At 49.1% G+C, this 7,777-nt stretch overlaps 1 protein-coding gene across 2 annotated transcripts in view; it reads right to left on the bottom strand.

Moving 5' to 3' along the window:
• CCNI (cyclin I) overlaps positions 1–6,707 on the bottom strand; it is a 57,574-nt gene extending 50,867 nt beyond the window's left edge. For both annotated transcript variants that reach the window (XM_079991036.1, XM_079991034.1), the window contains exon 1: positions 6,212–6,707. The gene's annotated coding sequence lies outside the window, so the exon portion shown is untranslated. The remainder of the gene's footprint in view (positions 1–6,211) is intronic.
• Positions 6,708–7,777: the final 1,070 nt, after the last annotated feature.

Raw genomic sequence — 7,777 nt, forward strand, 5'->3', positions numbered from 1 at the left:
AGGAGCAATTGCTTTCATCCAACAAAGTGCAGATTATTTTGCTGCTCCTGTTTATATATTGCCAGAGGAGATTTGGGACGTTTCGCTAAAACGCAGGGCCTCAACTGCACCACAACCAGAGGTGATGCGGGGCACACAGCAGCCTGCCTCACTCGAAGCAAGATTTCTCTCCCCAGCAACACTATAATATTTACTTTAAAGTTACACACATCATTTCCCCACCGGTCGATGATGTGGGGCAGAGCAGGGGAGAGATGGGCAGAACTCCAGAACATCACCAGGGGAAACACACCTGAGATAGGTGGACAAAGGCACATAAAACCATAGAGCTGTAGAGTTTGATGGGACCCCAAGAATCATATATTCCAAGCCCCTGCAATGCAGGAATCTCAGCTAAAGCATCCATGACAGATGGAAATCCAACCTCTGCTTAAAAACCTCCAAGGAAGGAGAGCTCCCCTCCGTCAAACAGGTCTTGTTGTCATAAAGTTATTGCCATACTTCCATAAGGCAAGAGGTAAAGGTAAAGGGACCCCTGACCATTAGGTCCAGTCATGACTGACTCTGGGGTTGCAGCGCTCATCTCGCTTTATTTGCCGAAGGAGCCGGCGTACAGCTTCTGGATCATGTGGCCAGCATGACTAAGCCGCTTCTGGCGAACCACAGCAGCGCACGGAAACGCCGTTTACCTTCCCGCTGGAGCGGTACCTATTTATCTACTTACACTTTGACATGCTTCGAACTGCTAGGTTGGCAGGAGCAGGGACCGAGCAACGGGAACTCACCCCGTCGCGGGGATTCGAACTGCCGACCTTCTGATCGGCAAGCCCTAGGCTCTGTGGTACTACAGCGTAAAACCCACCTTAGAAACCGTGACAGTTGTACTACCAATATAACCAGCAAAACTAATGCAATAAACCCCTCATCTGAATGCAACCCTCTGAACCCGGACTCCCAGAAATTTAGCACTAGTGTCTAAGAACATTAGCTATTTTTCTAGACCATGCGTAGGCAAACTAAGGCCCGGGGCTGGATCTGGCCCAAACGCCTTCTCAATCCAGCCCGTGGAGGGTCTGTGAATCAGTGTGTTTTTACATGAGTAGAATGTGTCCTTTTATTTAAAATGTATCTCTGGCTTATTTGTGGGGCCTGCCTGGTGTTTTTACACGAGTAGAATGTGTGCTTTTATTTAAAACGCATCTCTGAGTTATTTGTGGGGCATAGGAATTCATTCTTTTTTTTTCTTCTTCTTCTTCAAAATATAGTCCGGCCCCCCACAAGGTCCAAGGGACAGTGGACCGGCCCCCTGCTGAAAAAGTTTGCTGACTCCTGTTCTAGACCTTCTGGCAAAGAGACAAAAATACAGGTTTTTTTCCAGGACACCTGACTTGGTGGCTCAGAGATTGTGTGGTTGTTCCAAGGTGCACTACTGCATCCCTGCAGACCTTTTTCTCCACAGAAGAAAAAAAATATTGTTACCAAGATCTGAAAGAGAATCCCTCAAGACAGCAATTAATTCTCTGAGTTACGTTTGAGCCAGGCTCACATTGCAAAAATATGCACACACAAAATCCTAGCGCCCGCAGGGAGATTATAGGGGGAGAGGGGGAACTGCTGCAATCAGCTATATCCTAAAAATCCCAAACTCTCAAACAACAAAGGCATCACTACAGAAAGGGATTGGGGGGAGATGAAAGAACTTCAAAGAAAGCCTTCTATTACACCAGTAAGGTTGAATGAGGTTGTTAAAAGAGGTCCCTACTCCACAGATTGCAGGCAGTTGTGACATACCACAGTTCACAGGTTGCACATTCAGAAATCACTGGACGTAGACTTTGCAAACTGCATCTATTTACAATGGTACCTTGGTTTACGTTCCGGAAGTCCATTCTTAAACCGAAACCGTTCTTAAACCGAGGAGTGCTTTCCTTAATGAGGGCTTGCGCCACCGGCGCCCTTCCACCATTCGGATTCCGTTCTTAGAACATGGTAAAAGTCACAAACCGGGGCACTATTTCCGGTTTTGCGGAGTTTGTAAACCAAATCGTTCTTAAACAGGACTGTTCTTAAAGTGAGGTAAAGGTAAAGGGACCCCTGACCATTAGTTCCAGTCATGACAGACTCTGGGGTTGCAGAGCTCATCTCGCTTTATTGGCCGAGGGAGCCGGCATACAGCTTCCGGGTCATGTGGCCAGCATGACTAAGCTGTCCCGCCGGAGCAGTACCTATTTATCTACTTGCACTTTGACATGCTTTCGAACTGCTAGGTTGGCAGGAGCAGGGACCGAGCAACGGGAGCTCACCCCGTCACAGGGATTCGAACCACCGACCTTCTGATCAGCAAGTCCTAGGCTCTGTGGTTTAACCCACAGTGCCACCCGCGTCCCTCTAAACCGAGGTTCCACTGTATTATAAAGAGCTGGAATGCTCTGATATATAATGAAATGGGGTGGGGGGTGGGAATGTTTAAAATAACTTTTGTTAAAAAACTTGTGCATGACAACAGCTGCACAAATGGTTACTAACCCAGAGATGGAAAGAAGAGACAACCCCGACCAGAGAAGAATGGCAAATCAAGTTGATGGACTATGCCGAAATGGCAAAATTATTTGGGAAGCTCAGGAACCAAGAAGACAAGACCTTTAAAAAAAGAATGGGAAAAGTTTATAATGTATATACAGTGGTACCTCGGGTTAAGTACCACTGTACTTAATTCGTTCCGGAGGTCCGTTCTTAACCTGAAACTGTTCCTAACCTGAAGCACCACTTTAGCTAATGGGGCCTCTCGCTGCCGCCATGCCGCCGGAGCACGATTTCTGTTCTCATCCTGAAGCAAAGTTCTTAACCCGAGGTACTATTTCTGGGTTAGCGGAGTCTGTAACCTGAAGCGTATGTAACCTGAAGCGTATGTAACCCGAGGTACCACTGTACAAGATTACTGCAAGCAGATTGAAACTTTAGCGGGATTTTAAACACATTTGTAATGTATGGATAACTTAGAAAGGTTAGAATTTTGGGGGGAGAAGTAGTGATATGCAGTTGAAAATAGGATTAATAGGACCCATGGAAGGGATGGGGGGGCAGTCAGGAGATTCAGAGTAATCTCAGCATTTGGATTCGGAATTGGTTTTGCGGTATGTTTATATTTTTGAAAATCAAATAAAAAATTATTTTAAAAAGAAAGAAAAGGAGCTGGAATGCTAGAGCAGATGACTGCCATCCTGTGCACGTCTACAGGATATGATCCTCTTAATTCATTGGGAGGTAAATTTGGGAATCTGGCCTGAAACATTGGAGAGCTGCTGTTAGTCAGTGTAGACAATACTGAGGCAAATGGACCAACGGTCTGACACGGTATAATGCAGCTTCCTCTGTCCATGTTAAGGAGAAAAGCCAAAATCTGTTTCAGCCCCACGAAATCTGCAGGAGTAGGGCAAAAATACCGATCTATCTTACAGGGATGGAGTATGGATTGCAATATGAGCAGCACAGATCACTTGGGAAGTTTTGCAGTTGGTGTAGGTCGTATTTTAGGATCTCTGGAGTGTTTTTATTGAAATACATGAATCATCAGCAAAGCAGGGTTTTTATTGAAAACATTTCCATTTGTCACTCATGAAAGCTAACCCCAAGCCAGGTTTTTTTTTGCTCCAAGCGAAGGAAAAGGTTTAACATCCTTTGCCAAAGAAAGATGAATGCTTTGAGTCAACGATGCAAGTGGAGCCAACATGCCTGGTTCAAGGAACATAACAAGTTGATTTATACAACGCCAGACCAATGGCCAATCATGTTCAATATGCAGCAAAGCATCCTTTGTAGCCCTACCTAGAGGCAACCGAGACTGAAACAGGGATTTTCTATACACAAAGTGGTACTCAACCTCTGAGAAATACCATTCTTCTTCTTTGGATCTGCACAATATTTTCAGCAATGGTTACCATTATGCCCAATTTATTTTGGCTTTCCTAGTTACAGGGCAAGGACTTCTGCCAGAAACCTAACTTTTTAAAAGTTGGAAACGGATACCCAGAAAGTTTTAAGGAAATGCCCAGAAGCACATTCTGTGCTTCGTTTACACGTGTGGCAGAACTGTTACATAAGCAAAACGAACACCTCGCACTGGCGCAAACTAAGACACATCTATTTAAGACTATATAGTCCTTGGAGCAGGGACCCCTTTTTGCTTTTCGCTCTGCAAAGCTTACAGGCAAGGAAGAATTACACTGTGTAAAAAACCAAAGCAAAACAAAAAAATCATTTGGCACCCGGCAATCTGTTTTGGCTACAGGTCTTGGCACGCTGGGCTTTCTTTTTTTAGTTAATGCTTGCATTTGGGTGGTTGCAACATGACACCAGCGAAAGGGGATCTCTAGTCCCTGTTGGCAAGGATTGAACTCTGCGCTAAGCGTGGCCACTCCCACCTCCAGCCCCTGCCACACACCTCTCCCTCTGCCCACAGCTGGCATGCAAAGTTTTTGTGCAATGGCACTGTCCCAAGGGCAAGATCCTGGGTATTTTACTGCAATGTTGCACTGACTACAGGGGTCAGCAAACTTTTTCAGCAGGGGGCCGGTCCACTGTCCCTCAGACCTTGTGGGGGGCTAGACTATATTTTGGAAAGGAAAAAAAAGAACCAATTCCTATGCCCCACAAATAACCCAGAGATGCATTTTAAATAAAACGACACATTCTACTCATGTAAAAACACCAGGCAGGTCCCACAAATAACCCAGAGGTGCATTTTAAATAAAAGGACACATTCTACTCATGTAAAAACACCCTGATTCCCAGACCGGATTTAGAAGGGGACTAGGCCGGATCCAGCCCCCGGGGTTTGGTTTGCCTACCCATGGACTAGGGCAAGCCCCCCACTCCAATTCCTTGTGCAGACCCAGGAGTTAGGCCTTTAATGATACAACCATTCGCTTGCAAGGATTGGCACCCCCTCCAGACAAGAGGGATGAAACCTAACTCTGCAAAAAAAAAAAAAAAAACAGGATTCAGTCACCCCAGGCATCGCCCGCTGGGCTCCTGGGGCATCTCTGCTGCAGATGAGCTCGACAGGACCCGAACTGCCTTTCAAATGCAGCGGCTCCCAGGCTCTGCAACGCTTCTGGCAGCCACAATGACGTAACCAGCAGACGGAGCTGTGCGGGCCGCTTGGACATAAACAAGCGCTAACCATGGAACAGAAACTACAGGCACGGCCAGGATTAGGAACGGGGGTGGAGAGAGCCACTTTTCCAAAACAGTCACTCGCTGGGGGCAGCCGAGTTTGCACCATTTAGGGTCTTTGCAGCCAAATGCACAAATTCCAGGAAACAATGCAAGGCCTCCCGCTAGGTGTTCTCTGCAGAACTGACTCCCCCCCCTTCTTTCCTTGCCACGGCTGAGTGTTTTCCGTCCCCCCAGTGAACCAAACGGAGTATGGTGCACCACTGAACTTGCTCCAAAGACATTCAAAAGAAGGTCAAAGCGCGCGCAAAGCAGACGCCGGATCCTAACCACGTATAAACTCAGATGCAAACCCCAGCCGAGTACAATGGGTCTGGCTCCCTAGAGAGCTTGCATCCGACCGCAGCCTTGACTGCTCACCGCCCGTATCCTTTACATTGCGCCTTGCACGCAAGCCGCAACCGTCCTGCACCGGGCGCATAAAACGGTCTGCACCCCGTTGCAAACGCGCGCGCGGTTTTCTTGGAGACGCGCTCGGCGTTGCAGCAGCGCGAAAAGAGCGCGCTTGCTACACAGCAAGCCGCCCGCGGAAGGGTCCCCGCATGTATTATGTAAACAACAACACGGGCAATGGCTTAGGCACCACCTCTCTCTTAAAGCGCACACGCGGGGCGAAAAATATGGAAGGGGAGTGCGAAAAAATAATAATAGCGTAATCCGGCAGAATGCAAACAGCAACCGCTTTCAAAACACCAGCGTTGCGTATCTCTGAAGTTGCTCAAGTCTTGCTCTGGCCTACTCCGCACAAATGGTTTGTGCATGGAGGTTTGTGCAGATCAAGGGTGCAAACACAGGTCAATGCAAAGATAGAGAAATGCATACAACAGGCGAACGTGGCCAGGATGCAGCCTTCGATTGCAAAAGGAGTTTTGCTTGGATTTCAGACTCTATCACGGATATCAACAAAGAGGCTTGCATCCTGATCTGCAACGGCCAATTTTTTTATTTTTTTTTATTTATTATTAATTTGGCTCACCTCCCCTGCAAAGCCGTAGAAATCCCCTGTTGCAATTGGCCAGCATCCGGTCCATTAAAACCCCATGGTGGCAGCTCCAGGCGTGAAAGAGAGATGGTTTGCTTAGTTGCTCTTCGTTAGTTTCCTGCTCGGTCCATGGTTGATGGGGAAGAAGAGGCGGCGGCGGGGCTGCAGCTGCCTCCGGCGTTCATGCCTCCATGGTGGCGGGTGCTTCGCTTGGGGCTCTCCGTTGCGCTTTGGAGGGAAAGCAAAAAAAGAAAAAGAGAGAGAAGGGGGAGGTAAGGAAGAGAAAGAGAGGGGGGGGGAAAACTGGCCCTTTTGTTGTGGTTGGTGCAGTTGCTGCCCCCAGGGCAGAGAAAAGCGCCTTGCTTGCTTAGGAAAGGAAAAGGGGAAGAGGGGAGGGAAAGAGGGAAGGGAAAGGGGGGTGGAAAATAATAATTAAAGGGGGGGAGAAAACAAGAAAAAGAGAGAGAGTGAAGCAGAGAGCAAGTCGCTTCCCGGGGGGAGCAGGGGAGGGAAAGAAGAGCCGGCAGCGGGCAGCTGAGGCTCCTCCCCCGTCCTCGCTGCTCCGCCTCCTGCGCGCAAAAGTCGTGCGTAAAGGAGAGGAGGAGGAAGCGGGCGGGCTTTGCGCAGGGATCCTGGGCCGCCGAAGCGCGCGCCGAGACCCGGGAAAGAGGAGGCGGGCCTGCTGCCGCCGCCGCCGACTCAGAAAGCAGAGGAAGCTGCTTTGTGTAGTTCCAGTCTCCAGCAAAGATGTTCTCTCCCAAGCCCACGTTTCCTGCATGTTTGCGTTCCTGGCTCTACGCTGGCTTGGTCATGTCCAAAGAATGGAAAAAGGCAGGGTTCCACCACGGACGTGAAACAGTTCTGTGATTGCAAATGAGTCTTGCTTGGGTTTCAGAGGTGCGCCAACTCCGTGTTGCAAGGTGCAGAGGCGTGCCTAAGCTTCCTGGCGCTCTTGGCAAGGAGATACAGTATCTTTGCGCCACGCCGCAGGGCTCCTGTGATAGTCCACACCAGAGACCGGATTTCTCCACCGAGATGCCTAGAGGAGCCAGCACCTCACCCAGCCGTCCAGGGAGCAGGCAGGCTTCTAGCCACTCCAAGCCAAAGTGGACAGGTGTGATTTTTGCCCCGTACCTGTGTCTGTGCCCTTGGCAGGCCCAACCGGAAGGTACGCCCCATCAGATATGTCTGCAGATATGACATGAAGGCTGGCAGCATTAACCCTACCTGATGGGAATTCCTTGCAGAAGACACAGGCCATGTATCCACAGCAGTGAGCAGAAGAGGAGTGACCGCTAGGAGGAGCACAGAGAGAAGAAATGCCCTGGTGCATCTGCAGCAGCACAACCGGACACCTTCGTCTGCCCCAGCTGCAACAAAATATGTCTCTCCCCTATCAGTCTCTACAGCCACAGCAGGTTCTTCAGCCTTCCAACAATTGGACTTCGCCCCCAAAGGTGTCTCCCGAGACAGATGGATGCCAACTAATCACTGGCTGGCTGGGGGCTCTCCAGGGTTTCAGACAAGCGACATTTCCAGGTCTAGCTTGGAGATGCTCTT

The sequence above is a fragment of the Podarcis cretensis genome (assembly GCF_951804945.1).
Source record: "Podarcis cretensis genome assembly, chromosome: 9".
Lineage (NCBI taxonomy): Eukaryota > Metazoa > Chordata > Lepidosauria > Squamata > Lacertidae > Podarcis > Podarcis cretensis.